The sequence below is a fragment of the Oryx dammah genome, unplaced genomic scaffold (assembly GCF_014754425.2).
Source record: "Oryx dammah isolate SB20612 unplaced genomic scaffold, SCBI_Odam_1.1 HiC_scaffold_29, whole genome shotgun sequence".
NCBI classification, from domain to species: Eukaryota; Metazoa; Chordata; class Mammalia; order Artiodactyla; family Bovidae; genus Oryx; species Oryx dammah.
Window position 1 is genome coordinate 81,696,993 of NW_024070213.1, and position 27,145 is coordinate 81,724,137.

Here is a 27,145-nt window from a genome sequence, read left to right on the forward strand (position 1 = left end):
ACAGTGAGTGTGGCACGCTGACAACAAAGAATGGCACAAGATAGTGGGCAAGGCCTGGGACAGGACCCTGCATCTCAGCCCAGCATTGTTGCTGCTAGGATGCTGGGAGTAAGCCCGACATGCTTGTGTGAGAGAGGACTTATGAGTTCTTGGGGAAAAAAATGCTTCACTGATCTGAGAAACTCTTTACAACTTAGAGCTTTATTAAAGCAGAGTATTTATGCTTTTCTCATGTGGCTCAACTGGTAAAGAATCCGCCTGCAATGCAGGAGACCTGGATTCTATTCCTGGGTTGGGAAGATCCCCTGGAGAAGGGAACAGCTACCTACTCCAGTATTCTGGCCTGGAGAATTCCATGGACAGTATATAGCTCATGGGGTCAAAAAGAGTCGGACACCATTGAGCAACTTTCACTCACTTTCACATAGACCATTAAGTTGCAAGCATTTATTAGCAATCACTAATCTGTCTGTCAAAAATAAGAAATAACTATATGCATACACGCTGTTTAGTTCACAATAGGCTGGATTTCACATGCATTTCCTCAAAGAACTCAAATAACCTGTTGAGGTAGATAGAATGAGCTTAACTATTACCTCCATTTTTCAGATGAGAGATCTGAGGCACAGAAAGGTTAAAGGACTTTCCTTAAGTCATAGAGATAATTAATTGGCAGATCAAAGCATGTGAACCTAGGTCTTTTGAACTGCTCCAACCACAAGCTTTCTTAAGTCTGTATTACAATGAAAGAAACGTCTTAGTCTAGTTTACAGGTGGGTTTACCAGGTATACTTTGCTGGTCATAACCTCCTGCTGGGGACTCTGGTCCCTTGGATGCTGCCATATCTCACAGCATATTTCATGTATACTTCTGATTATTCTTTCTCTGACTCCAAGGAGCTCTTCTTCCTCTGCCTGCCAGGTCAATGCTGGTGTCTCCTGGGGTCTGTCCCTGACCTGTTTTCTCTCTCTCTCCACTCTGTGCAATTATATACATTGTTATGGCATCACTACCACATGAAGTGACATTTCTTTAAAACATTTTATTTTATATTGGAGTACAGCTGATTAAAAATGTTGTATAGTTTCAGGTGGACAGCAGAGGGGCTCAGCCATTCATATACACATATCCATTCTCCACCAAACCCCCTTCAATCCAGGCTGCCACATAACACTGAGCAGAGTTTCCTGTGCTATAGAGTAGGACTTTGTCATACTCCAGGTTTTGAGTGAAGAAACCTGCAACTGCAAAGCCATAATAAACACTAGTACTAATTGGGAAGAATGTGAATTTTAACAATAAAACTGTCCCCATTTTATAGTTTCTCTCTGCATGGAACATAAAGCATTTTACAGGTATTTTATCATTATGTAGCACTCTTTATTAAGGGCCTTAATGCATTGACCAGGCAAGGTGCTTCTCCTCTAGAAGTCTACTTTCTCAAATCCTTGTGGTGAAGCCACAAAGTAACACTGACCTCATCGGTACTATTAGAAGAAATGGATCAATTATAGGGGAGAACTAAATGACCCCATACTACAAAAGTCATGCCATTCATATAAACTCAACTCTGCTTCGCGAGATTGTCAAAAGAAGCAGCTGACACAGTCTCTTGGGCAGCTATATTTTAGAGCTAGAGAACCACTGGCAATCATCTGGGCTAACTAGTTATTTTACAGATGAAAATACGGAAGTTTAGAGCGACTCAATTTTCCATTCAACTTCTAAATGAAAGTCAACACAGTAAATTACAAGCAGCATATAAAGCCCTTCCCAGTTTGGCCATTATTTTCCTGACTTTACATTCTACGACCTCACTCTTTCTTCATTCTCAGTGTCCTGGCCACATTGAGCTTTTGGTCATTTCTCGAAGGGGCCATGCTCTTTCACATTTAGGTGCTTTTGCGTATGTCATTCTCTCGTCTCCTCCTCTCCCTATCACCACCACAGTGGGTCTTGTCTACCAATCAATTCACCCTTCAAGAATCTGTTTAACTATCTCTCTGTGAAAACTTTCCTAATGAAGTAAAATGTTCCCTATGTAATAGTGCCTTGGAACTTTGCAAATGTTTCCATTAAAGATATATCCACTTTACCTTTATTAATTTTTGTAGGCTCCTTTTTTCCAATAAGTCAAATATGCTCCTGAAGGACAGGGACCATCTATTTGTGTTTCCTAACTCTGGCTACACATTATACTTAAGTGAAAGTGAAGTTGCTCAGTTGTGTCTGACACTTTGCGACCCCATGGACTGTAGCCTGCCAGGTTCCTCTGTCTTTGGGATACTCCAGGCAAGAATACTGGAGTGGGTTGCCATTTCCTTCTCCAGGGGATCTTCCTGACCCAGGGATTGAACGTGGGTCTCCCACATTGCAGGCAGATGCTTTACCCTCTGAGCCACCAGGGAATCCCATACTTAACTGAGATGCTTTTAAAAACCATTAGTTTTTGTGCTGACTTCCTAACTCTCACTCCAAATTCTTATTTAATTATCTGTAATGGAACACACACATTATATTATTTTTAATCTTCTTTTTGAAGAATTTAATGTAGGGTTCAGCAGAATTTTTCAGTAAAGAACCAGATAGTAAATATTTTAGGCTTTGGGGGTTCATATGATCTCTGTTGCAACTACTTAACTCCTGTTGTTGCAGCATGAAGGCAACCATAGACAATATGTAAATGAATGAGCCTGACAATGTTCCAATAAAGCTTTATTTATAAAATAGGAAGGTGAATCAGATTTGGCCCACAGGCCATAGTTTGATAACCCCTTGTTTAAGGCATAATCAAAGTTAAGGATCACTCAGAAGGACCACGATGGCAAAGTAGCAGGGCATGAGGTTAACCTCCCCCAACAAACACATTAAAAATACATCCACATATAGGAATTTTCACAGAGAGTCAGCTAGAAACTGGAGAAGATCTCTTATACAACCAAAGCTGCAGGAAAGCTCTCCACATAATGAGGTTGGACAGAAAAGAAAAATAAAAAGGCATTAGGAGAGTACTGGCATCTCTGAGAAGGATCTGTAAAGGAGAGAAACTCCACATGTAGCCCCTTGTCCTAGAGGACCCCTTCCCAGCTAAGAGGTCAGCTGGCACTAGAAGGGCCTGGACTTTGCTATGAGGAGTGAGTGCATGCTGGCTTGCTAGTAATCATGGAGGAGAGAGACAGGACAGCTGTCCCCTTACCACAGTCCCAAGCACCTGAAATGTGTGCCAGGCAGGGCTGCTAGCACTCCATGACTAGGCGTTAAATCCCAGTCAGAAGGGCACCTGGAGGGAACTCAGCCTAGCTGCACAGAGACAGCCCAGGGGTCCTGGGGAGTGGTTCAGGTCAAACCTGAAAGCCCACTGTCAGCACAGCATGCACATGGCAGGTGTGGGACTGGCATTGGAGCCATCATCAGTGCTCATACAGGTGGAGTTGGGTCCAGCTGCGGCACACTGTGGACTCACATATGAAGGGAGTAGGTCTGGCTGTGAAGCCCATCATAAGAGCTCGTAGGGTGAGGAGAGGTCTGGTTGCAGTGGACTTTGTCAGGTGGCACCAGATAAATGCATATCTTGAGTGGACAGCCCCTGGGGAGGAGTATATAGCAGCTCATTTCCAGATAGAGCCTTCTGGTTCCACCCATATCATCACACAGTTTGCAGCCAGATCTGGGGCACAAAAGGACCTGGGAGGGGTCTGCCACAGAGGCAGTCAAGACTTCAGGAAGCAGCATAACCACCTTGATTCCTGCAGCCAGAGAATCCTATTCCCTAGCACCAACCTACTCCACACCACAGCCTAGAACTAGGTCTGGGGAAAAAGTGGAGAAAGGGAGGCAACCTTGGGCTACTTCTGGGCAAAACCATGGATGCCTACACGGGCAGCACATAGGTTCACTGAGTCTCTTACTTCACTGGTCACATCCTTTGGGACAGAGCAAACATTTAAGGACAACAGAGCCTTATTGAATCTGACTCTCAGGGCTTTTACTCCAAAAACTGGGGAGAAGATCCTGCCCCTGACAGGGCTGTGACAGCCACAGAGTAAAGAGGCCTTGTCCAACATCAGTGCAGTCTCTGGATACTGCAACACCAGTTGCAACCCCTATCAAAGGGATAATGGCCAACATAGCCTGAGAAAGGATGTGGTTGACATCCACATCAAAAACAGCCCTTCCAACGAAAATATTGGAATAATGCAGTTTACACAGGGATGATCCCACATAAAAACAACCCTTTTGGATCACAGTGGATAATAGTTTATCCTAAATTCATAGAGTTACAGACTGTTAAGCAAAATGAAACAGCAGAGGAACTCCTCCCAATTAAAAGAACAACAGAAATCTCCAAAAGAACAAAGAACGAAGCAAATGTCACCAGTCTACTTAGTCTAGACACTAAGTTCAAAAAGGAGGCAACAAAAATGCTAAAGGAATTAAGGTGATCAATAGAAATGCAGACAACTGTAACAAGGAACTAGAAACTAGAAACAGGAACCAATCAAAATTAGACAACTGCTAAGCTAAAGATCAATCTAGAAGTAATGAATAGCAGATTGAAAGACACAGAAGAAAGATTAAGTGATCTGGATGATAGAATAATTCAAACATCAAATGAGAACAGCAGACATAATACAAATGGAAAAACAAAGAAAGAAAGAAAAGACCAACATAGGAGATCTATGGGATAATATAAAGCATGATAACCTACGTATAGTAGGGATTCCAGAAGGAGAAGAGAGAGAAAATGGGCTTGAAAATGTATTTAAGGAAATCATAGCTGAGAACTTCCCCAATCTAAAGAAGAAAACAGATACCAAGGAATAGGAAGCACAGAGGGTCCCAAACAGACTCACACCAAAACATACTATAATTAAAACAGAATGAACTAAAGATAAAGAGAGATTCTAAAGGCAGCACGAGAAAAAGGATCAGTTACAAGGGAACCCTTATAAGGATATCAGCTGATTTCTCTGCAAAAACTTTGCAGGCCAGAAGGGAGTGTCCTGATATATTCAGTCTTGAAAAAACCAGCAACCTAATATACTCTACCCAGCAAGATTATCACTGCAAATAAAAGGTGAGATAAAGGATTTCTCCAACAAGAAAAACAGAAAGAACACAGCAATGCTATACCTACTCAAAAATAAATATTGAAAGCTCTTCTTTAAAAAGAAAAGAGGCAAGAATCTATAGGAAAGCAAAACTCACAACAGGAAAGATAAATATATAAAAATACACGAGAGCTATAGGATAATATAAAGCATGGCTACCTATGCATAGTAGGGGTTCCAGAAAGAGAAAAGAGAAAGAAGGAGTGAAAATATATTTAAAGACATTATTGCTGAAAACTTCCCAAATCTAAAGAAAACAGATAAATATCATCTTCAGTAAAATACGGAAGATCACTTAAGCCAGTGTATAAGTTAAAAAAAAATTTTGTAAAAGCAGTATAACTATAATTAACAGTAAAAAGATAAACATGAAGATGTAAAACAGGACATCGAAATCACAAAATATGGGGGAGAGGAGTAAAAAACTTAGTTCTTTTAGAATGTGTTTGAACTTTCACGACTATGTCTAAAGCAAGTAGATACAGTCATGGATCAATACACTTAAAAACCAGGGTAACCAAAATCAAAACCATATAATAGATTGACAAAAATCAAACAGCAAAGAACTCAGGCAAAATACAAAAGAAAACCATCAAACAACGAAAAGAAAAAGAAAGGAACAAGAACTACAAAATGGACCTGGAAAAAAGGGTTTAAGATGGAAATAAGTACTTTACTTTAAATATCAATGGACTAAATGTGCCTAACAAAAGATACAGAGTGGCAGATTAGATTTAAAAAACAAGAATCTACAACATGCTGCCTATGAGAGACTCACTTTAGGGCAAAAGACACATTGGTTGAAAGTGAGGGGATGGAAAAAGATATTTCATACAAATGGAAATGACAAAAAAGAGGGGGTAGCAATACGCATCTCAGAGGACAGACTTTTTTTAAAAGTCCATAAAAAAAGGTAAAGAAGGACATTATATAATAAATGAATCAATACAAGAAGAGGATATTACATTCATTAACACACAGGCACCCAATATAGGAGTACCTAAAGACATAAACAGAGGTAAAGGGAGAAATTAAGAGGAATACAATTGAAGGAGAACTTAATGCCTCACTGATATCAATGGACAGATCTTCCAGACAGAAAACCTTTAGGTAAGAGAGGTCCTAAATGACACAATACACTAACTGGACTTAATTCATGTTTACAGGACACTACAAAAAAATCAGAATATGCATTCATCTCAAGCACACATGGACCACTATCTAGCCCTGCTACTTCTATATGTTTGCACTGGTCTATAAGGAAAGTAGGGCTTCCCAGGTGGTGCTAGTGGTAAAGAACAAGCCTACCAATGCAGGAGACCTCAGACGTGGGTTCTCCTGAGTCAGGAAGATCCCCTGGAGGAGTGCATGGCAACCCACTCAGGTACTCTTGCCTGGGGAATTCCATGGACAGAGGAACCTGGCAGGCTACAGACAGGGTCTCAAAGAGTCAGACACAACTGAAGCAACTTAGCACACATGCATGCATAAGGAAAGTATCATGCTCAGTTACAGCCTGAAAAACCAAATCGCAAGCACCCTGGGGTAATATGATGAAAATTCATTTGCGTCCAGAGTTTTAGGATCATAATAGGACTCATATGGGATTCAGCTGTACCAAAGGACTTTAAATCTGCTTCTCTGAGAGAGCTAAGTTTCTGTTCAGTCACTAAGTCGTGTCTGACTCTTGGTGGCCCCATAGACTACAGCACACCAGGCTTCTCTGATCTTCACTGAGAGGTCCTTTTATTGTATGAGGCAAAAAAAGACAAATTCTAACTGGAGAAATAACACTTAAATTATAATGTTATGAGGTGATGCATATCAGAAACATATACAATGTGCATTTAATAAGGAATAACTATTTTAAAAAGTGTTTATATGTTCTGAGAATCAATTAATTTAGACCACATTTAGGAATTTATATTTAGTGATATAAATAATTTTATAACTATTCCCTACCCTCTCAGTGATCAATGCAAAGAAATAGAGGAAAACATTGGAATGGAAAAGACTAGAGATCTCTTCAAGAAAATTAGAGATACCAAGGGAACATTTCATGCAAAGATGGGCTCAATAAAGTAAAGAAATGGCATGTATCTGACAGAAGCAGAAGATATTAAGAAGAGGTGGCAAGAATACATAGAAGAACTGTACCAAAAAAAATCTTCATGACTCAGATAATCACAATGGTGTGATCACTCACCTAAAGCCAGACATCCTGGAATGTGAAGTCAAGTGGGCCTTAGGAAGCGTCACTATGAACAAAGCTAGTTGAGGTGATAGAATTCCAGTTGAGCTATTTCAAAACCTACAAGATGATGTTGTGAAAGTGCTGCACTCAATATGTCAGCAAATTTGGAAAACTCAGTAGTGATCACAGGACTGGAAAAGGTCAGTTTTCATTCCAATCCCAAAGAAAGGCAATGCCAAAGAATGCTCAAACTACCGCACAATTACACTCATGTTACACGCTTATAAAGTAATGCTGAAAATTCTCCAAACCAGGGTTCAGCAATACATAAACCAGGAATTTCCAGATGTTCAAGCTGGTTTTAGAAAAGGCAGAGGAACCAGAGATCAAATTGCCAACATCTGGTGGTTCATCAAAAAAGCAAGAGAGTTCCAGAAAAACATCTATTTCTGCTTTATTGACTATGCCAAAGCCTTTGACTGTATGGATCACCATAAACTGTGGAAAATTCTGAAAGAGATGAGAATACCAGACCACCTGACCCTGTATGAGGGTCAGGAAGCAACAGTTAGAACTGGACATGGAACAACAGACTGGTTCCAAATAGGAAAAGGAGTACGTCAAGGCTGTCACCATGCTTATTTAACTCATACGAAGGGTACATCATGAGAAATGCTGGGCTGGATGAAGCACAAGCTGGAATCAAGATTGCCAGGAGAAATACCATTAACTTCAGATATGCAGATGACATTACCCTTATGGCAGAAAGTGAAGAAGAACTAAAGAGCCACTTTTTGAATGTGAAAGAGGAGAGTGAAAAAGTTTGCTTAAAGCTTAACATTCAGAAAACAAAGATCATGGCATCCGGTCCCATCACTTCATGGCAAATAGATGGGAAAACAGTGGTAACAGTGGCTGACTTTATTTTTTTGGTCTCCCAAATCACTGCAGATGGTGATTGCAGCCATGAAATTAACAGATGCTTACTCCTTGGAAAGAGTAATGATCAACCTAGACAGCATATTGAAGAGCAGAGACATTACTTTGCCAACAGTGGTCTGTCTAGGCAAGGGTATGGTTTTTCCAGTGGTCGTGTATGGATGTGAGAGCTGGACTATTTGAAAGCTGAGCACCAAAGAATTGATGCTTTTGAACTGTGGTGTTGGAGAAGACTCTTGAGAGTCCCTTGGACTGCAAGGAGATCCAACCAGTCCATCCTAAAGGAGCTCAGTCCTGGGTGTTCACTGGAAGGACTGATGTTGATGTAAAGAGCTGACTCTTTGGAAAAGACCCTGATGCTGGGAAAGATTGAGGGCAGGAGGAGTAGGGGATGATAGAGGACGAGATGGTTGGATGGCATCACTTACTCAATGGACAGGAGTTTGTTTAAACTCTGGGAACTGGTGATGGACAGGGAGGCCTGGCATGGTGCAGTTCATGGGGTCGCAAAGAGTCAGAAACAACTGAGCAACTGAACTGAACTGAACTGATTCCCTACCCCAACTTGAGGAGTTGATAATGAAATTATCTTTAAGAAGCCAGGACATATAATATTTACATGAATAACAACATGAGGTCTTATATGCTAAGTGCCAAAAGAAAACAAAAAAAGGATGGTTGTTGACTAAGGACAGGCAACCAAAGAATCTGTGTGGTATGTCAGGACATGAGGTGGCTTTTGAAGAAGTAGGTTTAAAGTGACTGATTTAGAGTTTCCTGTCAAACAGAGGTGTTCAAACAGTACTGTAAAGATTCAAGTCTGGTGTAGGCAGCAGGGGCAGCAAAAATATGAAATACAAGATTCCATTTGAATGAACTTTGTACAGAAAAAAAAAAAGAAATACATTTATGGGATAAGACATAAATACATTTATGGGAGACACAATAGAAATGGACTTAAATGCCCAACAAATATAAGAAAGGCATCTTCTTTGCTGTGATATGAAGACATTAAAGCATTTGGAAGGAAGAAGGTGGGGAAGTAGCAGAGAAAAATACACCTCACAAAAGTTGGTAAGGTACAATTGTGGAATTATTAAGAAAGATATAATTAAGGTGAGGAGAATGTTCATGAATAAATAAAAGTTGCAGTCTCAGTTGGTTACTAAATCTAAAGTAAGTTCTCCCCAGCCCCAGTTGCTCCATATTACTTGTCAGGGTCTAAAAGTATCCTAGTAAGTTACTGTTAATATATCTGTGAAGTGAAAGTAGCTCAGTCATGTCTGACTCTTTGTGATCCCATGGACTATACAGTCCATGGAATTCTCCAGGCCAAAATACTCGAGAGGGTAGCCATTCCCTTCTCCAGGGAATCTTCCCAACCCAGGGATCAAACCCAGGTCTCCCAGGCAGATTCTTTACCAGCTGAGCCACCAGGGAAACCTTAATAAATCTGTAGTTTATATTTATTGGAATATGAATTTCAGGAGGACAGAGCGTTTGTTCTAGAACAGTGGCTAGCCCTCACTAAATATCTGCTGAATGAATCAAAGGATCCTTTCATGGTTTTTCATCTGGAAGGAGAAAAAATAACTTTCCTTGTTTACACTGGCTTGACCTGGAGCTCAGTTTGGCAGATGCAAATCCTTTGTCTTCTCAGGACACTCTACAGGCATTTACTTAGATGTAGGCTTTTTGTATGAACAGTGAACATAAGCCATGGTGGTAAAATATTCTTGTATCATGGAAAAACACTGCGGTGGGAATAAAGAAGCCTGGATTCTAGTCTTTGACTCTATTATAAACCAAACAGGCACTTCATTTCACTGGACCTTAATTTAATGATCTATAAGACAAAGGCTAGAGATTTTCAAATCATTACCAGACCGCACACTTCACAGTTCTAACAAAGAGAACATGATCTGCAGGCTTGCACTGAAAAATCTGATTCTCTAGAATTCTGGAGGACATAAAATCGTACTCTACCAAACTTAAAAAGCAGAAGCAAACTGTGTTTCTTATACTTGAACAACTTCTCTTGCCCCAGGATAATTCAAGCTGAGCTATTTTACAAACAGTAATTTATAAATTCCCTTTTATTCTATCTGAAAGCTAAGGCCGACTTTGTAATTATTCAGAATCACAGATTTTCAGACCTGAAAGGAAACTTTAGAAATCATCTAACCTAATTCCAGTCACTTACAATTGGAGAAATGGAGATGCCAGAGACAAATTAAAGAGGTGGCAGAGATCAGTCAGATGATAAACTTTTCATGAGCCAAATTAAAAAATTTAGACGTCATCCTATAGGAATTGGGAAAGGTTTTAGGAGAGAGTTAATTTAATCAGGTATGTGTTTCTGAAAGATCCCTCTAGTACAAGTTTACATGGCTTCTGAGTGACAGTCAAAATGAGAATACTGTTCTCAGACCACAGGTCCCAAGTTAATCTTCCTTTTGGCCATACACTAGTCTCCACACTAACCTTGGAGGCCGTGGGCACTCAGGTATGCTGTCCTTTCACTTAGGTATTTCTGCCACACCATCCAGCTACCTACATATTATGCCTTGCATGTTACTGGTGCCATTTTTTATATAAAGCATAGTGTATTTCTAAAGCCATAGTATTCTCAATACTGTCCTGTAAGCAGAGTATGTCAGTATGTTAATAAACACTAATGCCTTCTTGCATAGCCAATAAACTCTTGAAGTCATACAGCTCAACAGCTCAAGAATTCCTTATATTGAAAAATAACACAGATCAGTATGGGTTATTATTAGGTCTTGGCTCACCAGCTGTGAAAAATTAGCTTGGTAAAGTTGGCAAAGAGATCAATAACTTAATTCATAAAACAAGAAAAAGCCTAAGTTCTGAGAAATGCAATTCTGGAAAGAGATTTGAAAGTAACATTTGGAAAGATAAGAGTATTTTTAAAAACAAAAAATTTGCAAGTAAAAGTAGGCAGCTTAGTGAAAAATCAGTAAAGAATAAATTAAAATGTGATTTACAAATAAACTAACATTTCAAGGAATTGCTAGCAATCATGTTTTAAAGTCAGTAGCATTACTGAGTTTGTTTACCAAATATTAACTTTTATGCACTGAAAACTATACCTATGTTACTGAAACACATAACTTTTTGACCTCTCAAAATAGTAGCCATATGTTTCCTCCATTCATTTTTTAGAATTCATTCATTGTAAATTGTATGGTATATTCTTTAGGAAGAGTAACATCACTAGCATTATATCAGTTTTTTTTTTTGCCACAGTTAACAAAATATATTACTCCAATCTTTGGGATTTCTGACTTTGTATCTATAGCTTCCCATATGACTCAAGGTAAAGAATTTGCCTGCCAAGCAGGAGAGACAGGTTCAGTCCATGGGTCAGGAAGATTCCCAGAAGGAAATGGCAACGCACTCCAGTATTCTTCCTTGTGAAATCCCATGAAGAAAGTAGTCTGGTGGGCTACAGTCCATAAAGTCACAAAATAGCTGGACACAACTTTGCAACTGACCAACAATCTCTTTATACATTCACACACAGACACACACATATAGAGAGAGACAGACAGACAGAGACAGAGAGACAGAAGCAGAGAGAGGCAGATACAGAGAGAGAGATAAAGACATTCAGTAGGAAAATCTGAGACAAGGCTGAGAGTGACTGGAGAAGTCAAGGCTGGAGAAGACTCTTGAAAGAGGATTGACTGGTTTAACTCATTTAGGATTGATCCCCTTGCAGTCCAAGGGACTCTCAAGAGTCTTCTCCAACACCACATTTCAAAAGTCTCAGTTCTTTGGCACTCAGCTTTCTTTATAGTCCATGTCTCACATCCATACATGACTACTGGAAAAACTATAGCTTTGACTAGACAGACCTTTGTCAGCAGTGATGTTTCTGATTTTTAATATGATGTCTAGGTTTGTCATAGCTTTACTTCCAAGAAACAAGCATCTTTTAATTTCATGGCTGCAGTCACCATCTGCAGTGATTTGGGAGCCCAAGAAAAAAGCCTATCACTGTTTTCATTTTGTCCCCATCTATTTGCCATGAAGTGATGGGACCGGATGCCATGATCTTAGTTTCCTGAATGTTAAGTTTTGAGACAACTTTTTCACTCTCCTCTTTCACTTTCATCAAGAGGCTCTTTAGTTCCACTTCACTTTCTGCCATCAGAGTGGTATCATCTGCATATCTGAGGTTGTTGATGTTTCTCCTGGAATCCTGATTCCAGCTTGTGTTTCATCCAGCCCAGCCTTTCACATGATGTAGTCTGCATGTAAGTTAAATAAGTAGGGTGACAATATACAGCCTTCATGTATTCCTTTTCCGATTTTGAACTCATCAGTTGTTTCATGTCTGGTTCTGTTTCTTCTTCACCTGCATACAGGTGTCTCAGGAGACAGGTAAGGTGGTCTGGTACTCCTATGTCTTTAAGGATTTTCCAGTTTGTTATGATCCACATAGTCAAAGGCTTTAGTGTAGTCAATGAAGCAAAAGTAGATGCTTTTCTAGAATTCCCTGCTTTCTTCATAATCCAACAAATGTTGGTAATTTGATCTCTGGTTCCTCCACTTTTTGTAAACCCCACTTGTAAATCTAGAAGTTCACGTACTGCTGAAGCCTAGCTTGAAGGATTTTGAGCATAACCTTACAGGCATATGAAGTGAGTGCAACTGTTTATTCTGGTTGAATATGGAGAGATAGTGGCAGATTAAAAAAAAAATACATGGGATCTAAAACTGACTGCACTCTGGAACTAACCAGATACAGATGAGGAAAGGAAAGTCTCAAGGATAACATCTTCCTTTTCAGCAACTGAGTGGACCTGTCCTGTGGGGAACTGAAGGAATCCATCTGGGTAACAGAGGAGTATGGCTTCACACAGGTTTATTTTGAGTTGCATATGACACATGCAAGTAAAAATGTCCAAGAGGCAGTCGGATATGTGGATCTCCTCTAGAGATCAGGAGAGAGGATATGACTAAAGATCAAGATCTGAGAGTCCTAAGAGCAGAGAAGGTGATTAAAGACATGGTGTTAGACATCAACACCTGAGAGAGAGGGTGGAGAATAAGGAAAGCAAAATTTAGATGGAAGCCTGGGGACCTTCAATATTCAAGGAGTGGGCAAGTAAAGAAAAGAGACAGAAAGACTGCTCAGAGAAGTAGCAGTAAAGTTAAAAGCATGTTGGAAGTAAACGAATGTTGAAATAGTGGCAACTATCACCTTTTCAACACACCTTCTCTGTTTGGGGAACCCTTGTCTCACATACAAGATGAAGTCACAACTCTAGTTTTCAGCATAGGTGGCACCTAGAATGTAGACCTGCAGCCTAGGACAGAAAATCAGGGGCAAGCATTTCGATTCAGAAGAGAACTCCTGACTAAGCAGGTTGTGAGATCTTCTAGCAAGCACGGTGGAGAAGGTATATAGCACTTAGGACTGGTCAGCTTCCAGAGTCCAGTCCCAGTGTCAGTATTTGTGTGAGTTGTAGTGCTGATAGCAAGAAGCAGAGATAGTGGGATTTGTACCCAGATGAGATAGGAGTTGTCTTGGTTTAACATCATCTAAAGCTGTCCTCCCACATATATTGTAATCCACCTAACATCCTTCAATATATTCCTTTTCTGGTTAAACTTCCAGAAGGGATTCTGTTGTTTGCAAATCTGACCCCTGATCGATAAAATGTTCTCTCATGAAGACAAGGTAAACAAGTGTTTGAAGGAGGGACTGATTAATAGAATTAATTGCTGCCCATAGGTCAAGCAAGATACGGACTGAAAGATGTCTGATTTAACAATATAGACATGATCAGTGACTTTGGTGAGAGCAGCTAGAAAGGGACATGGATGTACATGCCACCCGTGGCAGATTCATGTTGATGTATGGCAAAACCAATACAATATTGTAAAGTAATTAGCCTCCAAATTAAAATAAATAAATTTATATAAAAAAAGAAAGGGACATGGGATAAAAATCTAGACTGAATGAGGAGAGCAGCTGACATAAAGAAATAATGACAGTGAAAACACATCACATCTTAAAGAAATCTGGCTATAAAGAAGAAGGGGGACAATAACACAAGAACTAGAAGAGGAAGATGGTTAATGAAGAAATGTAATATTTACTCTTTTTCTGTTTTATTGGGTTATAGTTGCCTTACAATGCTGTATTATTTTCTGCTGTACAACAAAGTGAATCAGCTAAGTGGATTCATGTATACCTCTCCTTCCTGGACCTCTCTTCCACTCTCCCCTCATCCCAACAATCTAGGTTATCAGAGAGACAGGAAGGAATAACTAGAAGGAAGTTGAGAACCATGTTTGAGAGGATACTAGATGGAGCTAGTTTCCTCTGAAGACACGAAGAGATGAGATTCAGCACTGAGATGGACTCCTAGGGGTAAGAGTATCTACTCCGTTGGTGGGAGGAGAGGAAGAATGGGTGGGTGTAAAGAGGGTGGTTGTAATGAGAGCAGGAGGATGAGGAAGTTACTGCTTCCATTTTCGGTATGGTTGGTAAAGAAGTTACTGGCTTAGAGTATGAGAATGGCAGAGTCAAAGGTCTTCAGGGAGTGGTGAAGGTCTGTAATATGCATTGTAAGCATGAGGGAAACTGAACTGGGATGCAGATGCAGTTACCAAGCAGGGCACAGCATGCAGCTGGCGCTGGTAACCGCCCACACACAGTGGTACAAGTGGGCCACTCGACATTTTTGTAACACTTTGATTTTTACCATGCATTACCGTGCCTGTTATAGACATTATATGTTAATTCTCACAATAACCCTGTGACCTAGGGAGAACAAATACTCCTTTTTCAAGCCAAGAAACGTGCTCCAAGGTGAAAAGTTTCTCAAATGTCTGTTGTATGTCGGTGGTTGGCAAATTGAGAGAAGAATCACTCCATGTAACCCACTGTTCATCTGTGAGCTGGTCTCTATCTTTGCAGTGTAACCTACCAACACACCTGGATATAAGCCTCTTGCTGCAGAAGAACTCAAAAACACATCTTTGCTCTCTCTTATCTGCCAGTCTAAACTGGATTCACATTTCAAGCCCCAGATGAACTCCCAATTCCTTCAGTGTCTCCCGAGCCTTTTCGGCCACGGGGAGTCCATCTGTCTCTACTTTTGCACTTTTTATCTGTGCTACTTAGTAGCTGTTTTGGCTGAATCCAACCTGCTTGAAACTAAGAAACAGCCCTACTCATTTGAAACATTGCCTTGTCATGTTGGATTTGAAAATTCATCAAGATGAACAGCATTCGTTCCAAGAAGGCAGATTAGTATTTTTAAATATTAAAAACTAGTTTAACAAATATATGTTTATTTTGCCAACAACCAGTCATTACAATATCCAAATTGTTGCTCAGTAAGAATTAGATTAATCTAAACATAATATAATATCAGTGCTCATAAAAGATACAAAGCCAGTCCAGTTTCCAATTGTTTGTTTATACATAAATCACTGACCAAATGGCATTGCTAAATTTGACATTTTAATCAATGTTTAATGCTGTTTAGGAAGTATGACCTCATAACAACTCAGTATAAACAAACATATATTTTAAAATTTCAGTCCCATATCTTTACTATTACACTCTTATTTAAGGAAATGAACAGTATAAAAATCTGTTTAAAAGCATATTTTTTCATATTAAAGAAAAACTACTTGGAGGGAACTGAAAATGGAATCAAAAGTAAAAATGAAAATATTGTTATATATTATCAAAATACTAGGGATCTATTTTTGTATCATGCTAAAGAATGAGATACAATTTAGAACCACCTGTCCTTACCTTTTTTAAGAGTAGCACCAATTTCCTAACAATTCCTTGTGTACAAACACACAAAGCTCTTTTTGCTCTGGAATAGTCTTTTGTCCAAATAAGTGAAGTCCTTCACCACATATATCTCTCACTCTTCTATGGCATTTAATTTGTACTTCTCACACTCCACAGCTACTGTCTCCTAAAAACTCCTATTTCTATTCATAACATTAATACATTTATTCCTATATCTGGTTGCTCTGACCATGCCATTTGATTTTTCCTCAAGTATCACATATTGTCACAACTGATTCCAAACATAATTCTAGATCATTGAATCAAAGTCAGAATCTGTGCAATTCTTAGGTATTTCTAACTATATTGATTTCTGCCATTAACCATGCTCAAACTTCCATTTCCTATCTCCAAGCTTTTTTCACTTGCTGCTCATGGATAATCTTATTTTATACTGAGGTTCCTTTTGAAACTCATGAATATATAATGAGAGGAAGAGATTTGTTAGAGGAGAGTTAATAGTTGTGTCTCATTTCAAACAAACATTTGTTAATTGGCTTCAACACTTTTAACAAATATCACTAAAACATATGACTTAGATTTCTTGAATGGCAAGATAGGGCTGGTATTTATAATTTAATCTCTAAGTTAAAATTGACCTTAAACTTAATGAAGTTGCAGAATAGACTTTTCCCATCAATTTAAATTTTAATCCTCCGACACTGTTGGTGAGAGTGTACATTTGTGCAGACACTATGGATAACAGTATGGAGGGACCTTAAAGAACTAAGAACAGAATTACCATATGATCCAGTATCCTCGCTCCTGGGCATATATCTAGAGAAAACCGTAATTCTAAAAGGTACATTCACCCCAGTATTCATTGCAGCACTATTTACAATCGCCAGGACATGGAAGTAAGCTAAATGTCCATTGATAGAGAAATGGATTAAAAAAGATGTAGTATATATATACAATGGAATATTGCTTTCGTTTAGTTGCTAAGTCTTATCCTACTCTTTGCAACTTCATGGACTGCAGCCCATTAGACTCCTCTGTCCTTGTTATTTTCCAGGCAAGAATACTAGAAGAGGTTGCCACTTCTTTCTCCAGGGGATCTTCCAAACCCAGGGATTGAACCCGAGTCTCCTGCATTAGCAGGCAGAGTCTTATCACTGAACCACCACAGAAATCCATATAATGGAATATTACTCAACCATAAAAAAGAATGAAATAATGCCATTTGCAGCAAAGTGGGTGAATCTAGGGGCTTCTCTGGTGCTCAGACAGTAAAGAATCCTCCTGCAGTGCAGGCGAATCAAGTTCCATCCCTAAGGTGGGAAGATCCCTTAGAGAAGGGAATGGCAACCCACTTTAGTATTCTTGCCTGGAGAATGCCATGGACAGAGGAGCTTGGCAACTACGGTCCAAAGGGTCGCAGAGAGTCAGACATGACTGAAGCCACTAAGCATGCACACCCGGATGAACCTGGAGATTGTCATACCAAGTGAAGTCAGAAAGAGGAAGACAAATCTCATATGATATTGCTTACATGTGAAATCTAAAAAAAAAAAAAAAAAGTACAAATCAATTTATGTACAAAACAGAAATAGTTACAGATGTAGAAAATAAACTTATGGTTACCAGGGTTAACTGGGAGAGAGATAAATTGGGAGATTGGGATTGGCATATATACACCACTATATATAAAATAGGTAACTAATAAGGACATACTGTGTAGCCCCGGGAACTCTACTTGATTCTCTGTAATGGCCTACATGGGAAAAGAATCTAACAAAGAATGGATATATGTATACGTATGTCTGATTCACTTTGTTGTACAGCAGAAACTAAAAGCTATACTTTTTAAAATAAATTAAAAAAATTATTAATCATATGATGCATCACACATCACTTCAAATGGATACTTTTCCAGGGTTTTTTTCAAAAATGATTTTTGTTTATTTAATAAAAAACTGATGAAGAACTACTGCTTCACATAAGACACCTGCAGCTGATTTTGCTTAATTCTAAGCATTTTCCCCTAACATTAATAAATAAGTATATATACATATAATGATCAAGTATTTAAACTTGCCACTCATTTACAGAAAAATAACATAAATTCCTATGTTTACATTTAAAGTTTTACCATGTAATTTGCAAAATGAGGACAAATTTTACAAACTCTATATCCAAAAACTGGTTTGAATTTTATTAATTTGGCATAAAGTGGTTTGTTTCTAGAAATAATCTATACTAAATTAGTTACTGCAGTAGCTAAAGATCTCATTATAAATGCCTTAAAATATAAGACATCATAATACAGACTCTAAAAGTATTGCTGTCTCAACTTTCCAATAAACTAATAATATAATATCTTCAGTTCAGTTCAGTCACTCAGTCATATATGACTTCTTGCAACCCCATGGACTGCAGTATGCCAGGCTTCCTTGTCCATCACTAACTCCCAGAGCTTGCTCAAACTCATGTCTATCGAGTCAGTGATGCCATCCATCCATCTCATCTTCTGTCATCCCCTTCTGCTCCCGCCTTCAATCTTTGCAAGCATCAGAGTCTTTTCAAATGAGTCAGTTCTTCACATCAGGTGGCCAAAGTATTGGAGCTTCAGCTGCAGCATCAGTCCTTCCAATGAATATTCAGGACTGGTTTCCTTTGGGATGGACTGGTTGGATCTCCTTGCTGTCCAAGGGACTCTCAAGAGTCTTCTCCAACATCACAGTTCAAAAGCATCAATTCTTCAGCACTCAGCTTTCTTTATGGTTCAACTCTCACATCCATACATGACTATTAGAAAACCATAGCTTTGACTAGATGGACCTTTGTTAGCAAACTAATGACTCTGCTGTTTAATATGTTGTCTAGGTTTGGCCAGCAAGTGTCTTTTAATTTCATAACTGCAGTCACTATCTGCAGTGATTTTGGAGACCAAAAATAAATAACGTATCTCACTGTTTCCATTGTTTCCTCATCTATTTGCCATGAAGTAATGGGACTGGATGCCATGATCTTAGTTTTCTAAATGTTAGGTTTTAAGCCAACTTTTTCACTCTCCTCTTTCACTTTCATCAAGAGGCTCTTTAGTTCTTCACTTTCTGCCATAAGGGTGGTATCTGCATATCTGAGGTTATTGATATTTCTCCCAGCAATCTTGATTCCAGCTTTTGCTTCATCCAGCCTAGCATTTCCCATGATGTACTCTGCATATAAGTTAAATAAGCAGGGTGACAATATACAGCCTTGATGTACTTGTTTCCTAATTTGGAACCAGTTTGTTGTTTCATGTCCAGTTCTAACTGTGCTTCTTGACCTTCATACAGATTTCTCAGTAGACACAGGCAAGGTGGTCTGGTATTCCCATCTCTTTAAGAATTTTCCACAGTTTGTTGTTAATATTTTAGTTTGTTAATAATATCTTAGTTCCCCAAATAAATTCATGTTGCATGAATGACTGACAAACTGGTAGTAATAAATATGTGTGTAAAACACAAGTTCAATGCAAAATCTTACCAAAGACTTATTTTTCTGGAAGGCATTTTCACATACTTAATCTTATTAAACCTTCCTTCCCCAACAAACTCATTAGACAATTTCTCCCTGTTTAATAGGTGAGGTGACTGACTCAGATATATTAAGTGATTTGCACGCATTCCCAGTTAGTAAATGATTTGATCATATAAATGTTTTACACTCATTTGTCTATTAAATCCTCAAATTTCTTCTGATATATTAAAAAAAATAATTATAGCTATATACACATCTAAATCTTTAAAATATCCATCTGGGTACCAGAATAACTCTTTATGCACAAGGAGTTCTACAAAATAAGTATTTGTTCTAATTGACTTTTCAGCATTGACAAGTAAACGGGTGTTCTTAATTTTGCTCCTTTAAAAGAAGTTGCTGGAACTTTACCAGTGGTCCGGTGGATAAGAATCCCCCCGTCAATTCAGGGACTTGGGTTCAATCCCTGGTCAGGAATATCTGACATGCCACAGGGCAACTAAGCCTGTGTGCTATAACTACAAAGCCTTTGTGCCCTAGAACTCATGTTCTGTAACAAGAGAAGCCACTTCAATGAGAAGTCCATTCACTGCAACCAGACAAAGCTCACATGCAACAGCAAAGACCCAGCACAATCAAGAATAAATAGATAAAATGTTAAAAATCTCTCATACACAAACTACAAAATTCTCAAGATACCACATAGCAGCTTTTTCAGTCGTCGCAGCATGTTCAGAACTACTAAAAAAGTGGGAATAAAAGAAAATCTATGGCTGATTTATGTTGCTGTTTGGTAAAAACCAACATAATACTATTAAGCAATTATCTTTCAATTAAATATTGAAATAAATTTGAAAAAAATTGAAAATAAATTTGAAAAAATAGAAAAGCAGGAAAAAAAGGATTTTTCACCTACTTTGTTTGTTCTTTGGAATGTAGGTCCTACAGAAGCCTTGTTTATTTCCATATTTATGAGAGTTTGCCCCCTTCCCCATCATCACGTTATGTCTCTCCCATCACAGAGCTAAACCAGCACAAAGGTCTAGGCAGCCCTTACAAGCTTATACATACCCTCCTCCTCACCTCTGGCATAAGACCAAAAGCCCTCAAAAGAATCCAATAATACAAACAGACACTGGGGGTAGACATCATGTTCACCTATAGCCATGTTCCTATTCTTTACTTAGTTTAAAACAGTGGTTCTCAATCAGGAGCAATTTTGCCTTCCCAGGGAAATTTGGCAATGTCCAGAGATATTTTTGATTATCACAACTAGAAGTAAGGAGATGGACAGGTGTGCTACTGGCATCTAATGGAAAAAGATCAGGGGTGATGTTAAACATCCCACGATGCACAGGACAGCCTCCACAAAAAAGAATTATCAAGTCCAGAAGGTCAGTAGTACCAAGTTTGAGAAATCCTGGTTAAACTAACACCACTGTGATACACAGGGATATATGCCACACAGGCTCAAGAATTCATCTTTCTAGAGAGGAATAAATTAATTAAAGGCTCAAAAATAATAACATGTTTTTAAAAATCCATCGTTAGAAAGATGTCAATACATAAAGAGCTAGTGTAAGAATCATCTTTTTCAAATTTGAATGTAAATGAGAATCACCTGGGAAGCCTGTAAAAATGAAGATTTTTGAGATTCAACCCAAGATAAAGGCTGCAACAAGGAACCTGTATTTTAAACAAGCTCTTTGGGTGAATTTGATACAGCTTGAATCTCTAAACTCAGCACTCTAAGAAACTAAATTGAGGAAGTAAAATTGCATACTGATGAAAATAAACTGAGTCTGTGAACACTAAAATTTTCCTCCAGTTGAACATATGGCTAAAGAACACTGGATAGTTACCAAATTATTAAAATTTATCATATGAACTTTATGCCTTAAACCAGGGCTTTTCAAATTTTCATATGAACAGGAATCAACTGGAGACTTGTTAACATGTGGATCTGATTCAGGAGGTCTGAGATGCAGTATGAGATTCTGCATTTTTACCAGCTCCCATGCGATGGTTTATATTGTTGATCCTTGGACCAGCATGTTGAATAAGGTCTTAAAAAACAACTGCCAGAGAAGAAAACAAGATGGTGGAGTAGGTGGATGTGGAGTATATCTCTCTCCATGGATACATCAGGAACACGCCTTCATACACAAAAGTACATACAGAACACCAGCTTAGAGCAGACAGGAGTACTTGACTAGCAGAAAAGAATATATAGAACCAGGCAAAACTTGGTAGGATGAAGAAACTAGGGGGAAAAAACAGGTGTGTTAGCAGGACTGGACCTGCCTTCAGTGGGTGGGGAACTGAAACCGGGGTACTATCCCCACATCAGGGCAACAGTCTGAGTCAGACTGATAGTGAAACAGCTGATCTGTGGCAGTCTAAATGGAATGAGAATCAGACAGTCCTTGCCACAGCCATACATAACCCAGACAGGGATGCAGGTCCCCTGGAAGCACAGAAGCTGGGGGCTGGAGTTTAGGGATTGTGGAGCAATCCCAGGGAGAGGGCTGCTATTGACTGAAGAGAGATAGATCAAGGGGATGTGAGGGAGGAGACTGTGGTGGCAAATGCCTGTGGAGGAAAGCTGAGTAGCCATGGAAGCAAGGCATTACTGCTGAGTCAATGTGTAGGGCGTGGAGCCATCACCATAGCCTCCCTCACCCTACACGCCAGCATCGGCAGCTGAACAATAGAGAGACTGGCCCATCAAACACCTGATGCACTGAACTACAGAGTAGGATGCCATCCAGTGGGGCCCCTCTATGTGCCTGACACACCAAACAACAGAGAAGGACTCCTGGCAAGGGAGTCCTCTAACTGCCTGAATGGGTGGAGCTACAGAGAAAGACTGGCTGAAGAAGCCTTCTTATCACCAGCTACAAGGGGCTAGAAAAAAGACTCTGACAGAGACATAACTCCTGCAGTGGAGGCAGTCTGGGTCCTGGCATACTTGGTGCTGCCAGGGTCCCCGCAAGGCAAGCAGCTGTACCACCTTCATGCTCAGGTCTCACTGGGGCAGAGCTGCCACAGGCAAAAGTAAAAGTCTTGTTTCTGTGCACACAGGGTCACTCCAGTCATGTCCAACTCTTCGCAACCCTGTAGACTGTGGCTTGCCAGGTTTCTCCAGGCAAGAATACTGGAGCATATTGACTAATACTGGTTGACATACCCTTCTAGAGCACCATATTTCCTGCTTCTCTAGCCGCCAACTCCCCTGAGTACCTGGTGCTGCCAGAACCCCTGCAACCCAAGAAGCTGCACCACCTCCACACCTGGCCTTCAAAGGGGCAAACCCAAGTCCTCCAGGGCAGCCTCAGGAGCAAACCCCAGTGGATGACCCACATACAGAGGTGGAAATAAAACCACAATTGAAACCCAGGGGCAGTGTGGCTAAGGAAGAAGACCCAAAACTTTCCCACCAGCTGTACAAGCTGCAGATTAAACCCACACGATCAACTAGGCAGACTTTGTGTCTATGGAATATATAAAAGGACACTGAAAGCTCCTACAAAAGAAAACACACTAGTTCTGAAGGCTGTGGACATTGGAAGCAGGTACACACAGGAGTAGGACCAGATTAAAATCTGAGCTTCCCCCACAGCAGGTCCAGAGACCAGCACAGTGTTGGAGGGCATCCTAGGGAGGTGAGATGGACTCCCAGCGAGGGAAAGATAACCTTTTGAGCTTTTTTTCCCTCTTTTCTTAATTTTAATTTTTTAAACTTATTATTTTTTCTACATATATTCATTTGTTTGCATTTCCTACTGTTCTTTCCCCCTTGCAGTTAATCTTTAATGTATATAAATCTTCTTCATCTACCTCTAATTAACTTTGCATATCCTTTCTTTCTTTTCCTCTTAACAAATTTCTGAAGTTTTGTTTTCACTGCTTTAATCACCACTTGGCACCTTGCTTCAGTTTTGTTTTCCAGTTTGTGCTTTAGTTAGTTTTGTTCTTAACTGGTAAATATAATTTTTGATTTCCTTTGTTTGCTGGGTCAGTCTACTGTACTTTATTTTTGTTGGACTGTTTTGACTTTGTTTATGGGAGAATATGTATATGTGTATATTCCATTATTATTTAGCTGATTTTCTAACTGTCATTTGCCTGGGGTTCCTCTTTAGATTCTCACTTTGGGGTATTTGTTTTAATCTCACTTAATGCCATAACAAACCACTTGTGGAATCTTCTTTACTGACCAGAGATCAAGCCCTGAGCCTTTGAAGTGGGAGCACTGACTCCAAGACCCTTGACTACCAGAGAACTAATGCTAGGGAGTATCAAATAGTGAGAACTCATACAAAGGAAATCGCTTGAATGCAAGACCCAGCATCACACAACCAGCAGTAGCACCCTGTGCAGGACACCTCATCTCAACAACAAACAAAATAAAAAAACAAACCCAATCAGCAGCAGACAGGATTAACACCTCACTCAGCCTTGTCCATCAGAGGAAAAACAAACAAAAAAAAACCTCAGCACAAATCTCATCCCATATGAAGCTTACACAAACCACTGGACCAGCCTTAGGAAGGCAGAAACCAAAAGGAAGAAAGAACTCAGCCTTGAAGACTGGGAAAAGGAGACCTCAAGCACAGTAAGTTAAAAAAAAAAAAAATAATGAAAAGGCAGAGAAATCCTACACAAATGGAGGAACAAACTAGAAATAGAAGTCCAAGTAAAGGAAGAAAATAGGGCAAACTACCTGAAAAGAAATTCAGAATAATGATAGTAAAGATGATCAAAAACCTTGAAAACAATGGAGGAAATGCAAGAATCAATTAACAAAGAACTATAAGAATTAACAGATAAACATACAAACAATACAATTACTGAAATTAAAAATACTCTGGAAGGAATCAATAGCAGAATATCTGAAGCAGAAGAATGAATCAGTGAACTGGAAGATAAAATGATGGAAATAACTTCTGAAGAGCAGAATAAAGTAAAAAGAATGAAAAGAACTAAGGGTTGTCTGAGAGACTTCTAGGACAATATCAAACACACCAACATTCAAATTATAAGAATTCCAGAAGATGAAAAGAAAAAGAAAGAGGATGAGAAAATTTTTGAAAAGATATACTTGAAAATTTCCCCAACATGGAAAAGGAAATAGTCAATCAAATCCAAGAGGCATAAAGAGTCCCATTTAGGATAAACTCAAGGAGAAACAAACCAAGACACATACTAATCAAACTAACAAAGACTAAATACAAGGAAAGAATATTAAAAGCAGCAAGGGAAAAGCAACAAGTAACATACAAAGGGAACCCCATATGCTTAACACCTGATCTTTCAGCAGAAACTCTCTAGAAGGAATGCAGGATATATTTAAAGTACTGAAAGGGAAAAATCTACAACCAAGATTTCTGTATCTGGCAAGGATCTGACTAAAAATTGATGGAGAAATAAAAATCTTTTCAGACAAGCAAAAGTTAAGAGAATTCGGTACCACCAACCAGCTTTACAACAAATGTTAAAAGGACTTAATATAAAGAAGAAAGGAAGGCAGAAAAGAAGGAAGGAGGAAAGGGAGGGAGGGAGGGAGTAGGAAAGACAGAGTAAGAGAGGGAGGGAAGGAGTGGTAAGGTGGGAAGGAATGAAACAGTTCTCCCGGTGTCTTCTGGTGTGGATTATTAGTTTCTCTAATGCCAACAAGCTGCTTTCAGATGGACTAAGATTTTTTTTCCTGTTCAGAAACTTTCAATTTTTAAAGCCAGTTAACTGTTTTTTTTTTTTTTTTAAAAAAAAGGACTTTCTGCAGAAAATATCTTTATGGTATTCTTACCCATAAAAACAACAATTACATTAGGTATCTAATAAGTAACTCAAAAGTAGTAAAAGTTTAAAAGCACCGAATTTGAAGATAGGTGACATGAATTTGGACCCTAGGCTTACTGTTTGCTATCTAAATAACTGATTTGGGGGAAAATAATTTTATTTCCAAGATCTTCAGTTTTCTCAATCACAAAACAAGAGATTATGATAGCCCCTGCATCAAAGGACTGCTAGATGAAATAAATTGTTGTATATGGAAAGCTTTCTAAATGTTTCTGAACAACAATATGGTTATTGTTCTTTTTGTTTTTTATATTTTCCCTACTGACACATAATATAAGAAGCAAAAACAAGACAACAGAGAAAAGATAGAGAAATTGCATGTTTTCATTTAAGATTTATGCTCACATTACTTTGTACATGGGCTACAGTTCACTGAAATGCGTAAATGAAAAGAAAGTAGAAAAGTTAGAATGAATTAAAAAGATGGAAATAGGGTGAGAAGAGACAGTGTTTCTTTTGATGTGACAGGTTAAAAAAACAAACAGGTATTTGAACTGGACATCTAATTATAATAGTTTATGTTTGAGGTGTGCCATGACTGGCACATAGCAAATGCTAACCAAATGTTTATTAAGATTCTAATCTTCATGTTCATTTAAGTCAAGTGGCATTTATTTAAGCAACTTCTGCATGCCAAACATTTGATGTTCAAGTCCGTTGCTTTGCAAATTATAGCTAGTATTCAAATCATAGGTGAAAACAGAGTATTCAGTAAAAGCAAAGGTAGATATGGGAAATTTTCTCAGATTTGTGGTCCTTCAAGTATGCATGCCATTCCTTTCCTTGCACTACTCAAAATAATTCTTAAAGGAAAATATGTAACAATTTAAAATAACTGAATCTATTTCTAGTTTTTAAAGGAATCTCCACACTGTTCTCCATAGTGGCTGTACTAGTTTGCTTTCCCACCAACAGTGTAAGAGGGTTCCCTTTTCTCCACACACTCTCCAGCATTTATTGCTTGTAGACTTTCAGATCGCAGCCATTCTGACTGGTGTGAAATGGTACCTCATTGTGGTTTCGATTTGGATTTCTCTGATAATGAGCGATGTTGAGCATCTTTTCATGTGTTTGTTAGCCATCTGTATGTCTTCTTTGGAGAAATGTCTATTTAATTCTTTGGCCCAATTTTTGATTGGGTCATTTATTTTTCTGGAATTGAGTTGCAAGAGTTGCTTGTATATTTTTGAGATTAGTTGTTTGTCAGTTGCTTCATTTGTTATTATTTTCTCCCATTCCGAAGGCCATCTTTTCACTTTGCTTCTAGTTTCCTTTGTTGTGCAGAAACTTTTAATTTTAATTAGGTCCCATTTGTTTATTTTTGCTTTTATTTCCAGTATTCTGGGAGGTGGGTCATAGAGGATCCTGCTGTGATTTATGTCAGACAGTATTTTGCCTATGTTCTCCTCTAGGAGTTTTATAGTTTCTGGTCTTAGGTTTAGATCTTTAAACCAGAACTGCCTTATGACCCAGCAATCCCACTGCTGGGCATACACACCGAGGAAACCACAATTGAAAGAGACACATGTACCCCAATGTTCATCGCAGCACTGTTTATAATAGCCAGGGCATGGAAGCAACCTAGATGTCCATCAGCAGATGAATGGATAAGAAAGCTGTGGTACATATACACAATGGAGTATTACTCAGCCATTAAAAAGGATACATTTGAATCAGTTCTAATGAGGTGGATGAAACTGGAGCACATTATACAGAGTGAA

General features: G+C 38.9%; 1 protein-coding gene across 2 annotated transcripts in view; it reads right to left on the reverse strand.

Moving 5' to 3' along the window:
* The window catches only part of NELL2 (neural EGFL like 2), a 382,484-nt gene that overhangs the window by 163,668 nt on the left and 191,671 nt on the right, over positions 1–27,145 (reverse strand). The gene's annotated exons all lie outside the window — the stretch shown is intronic.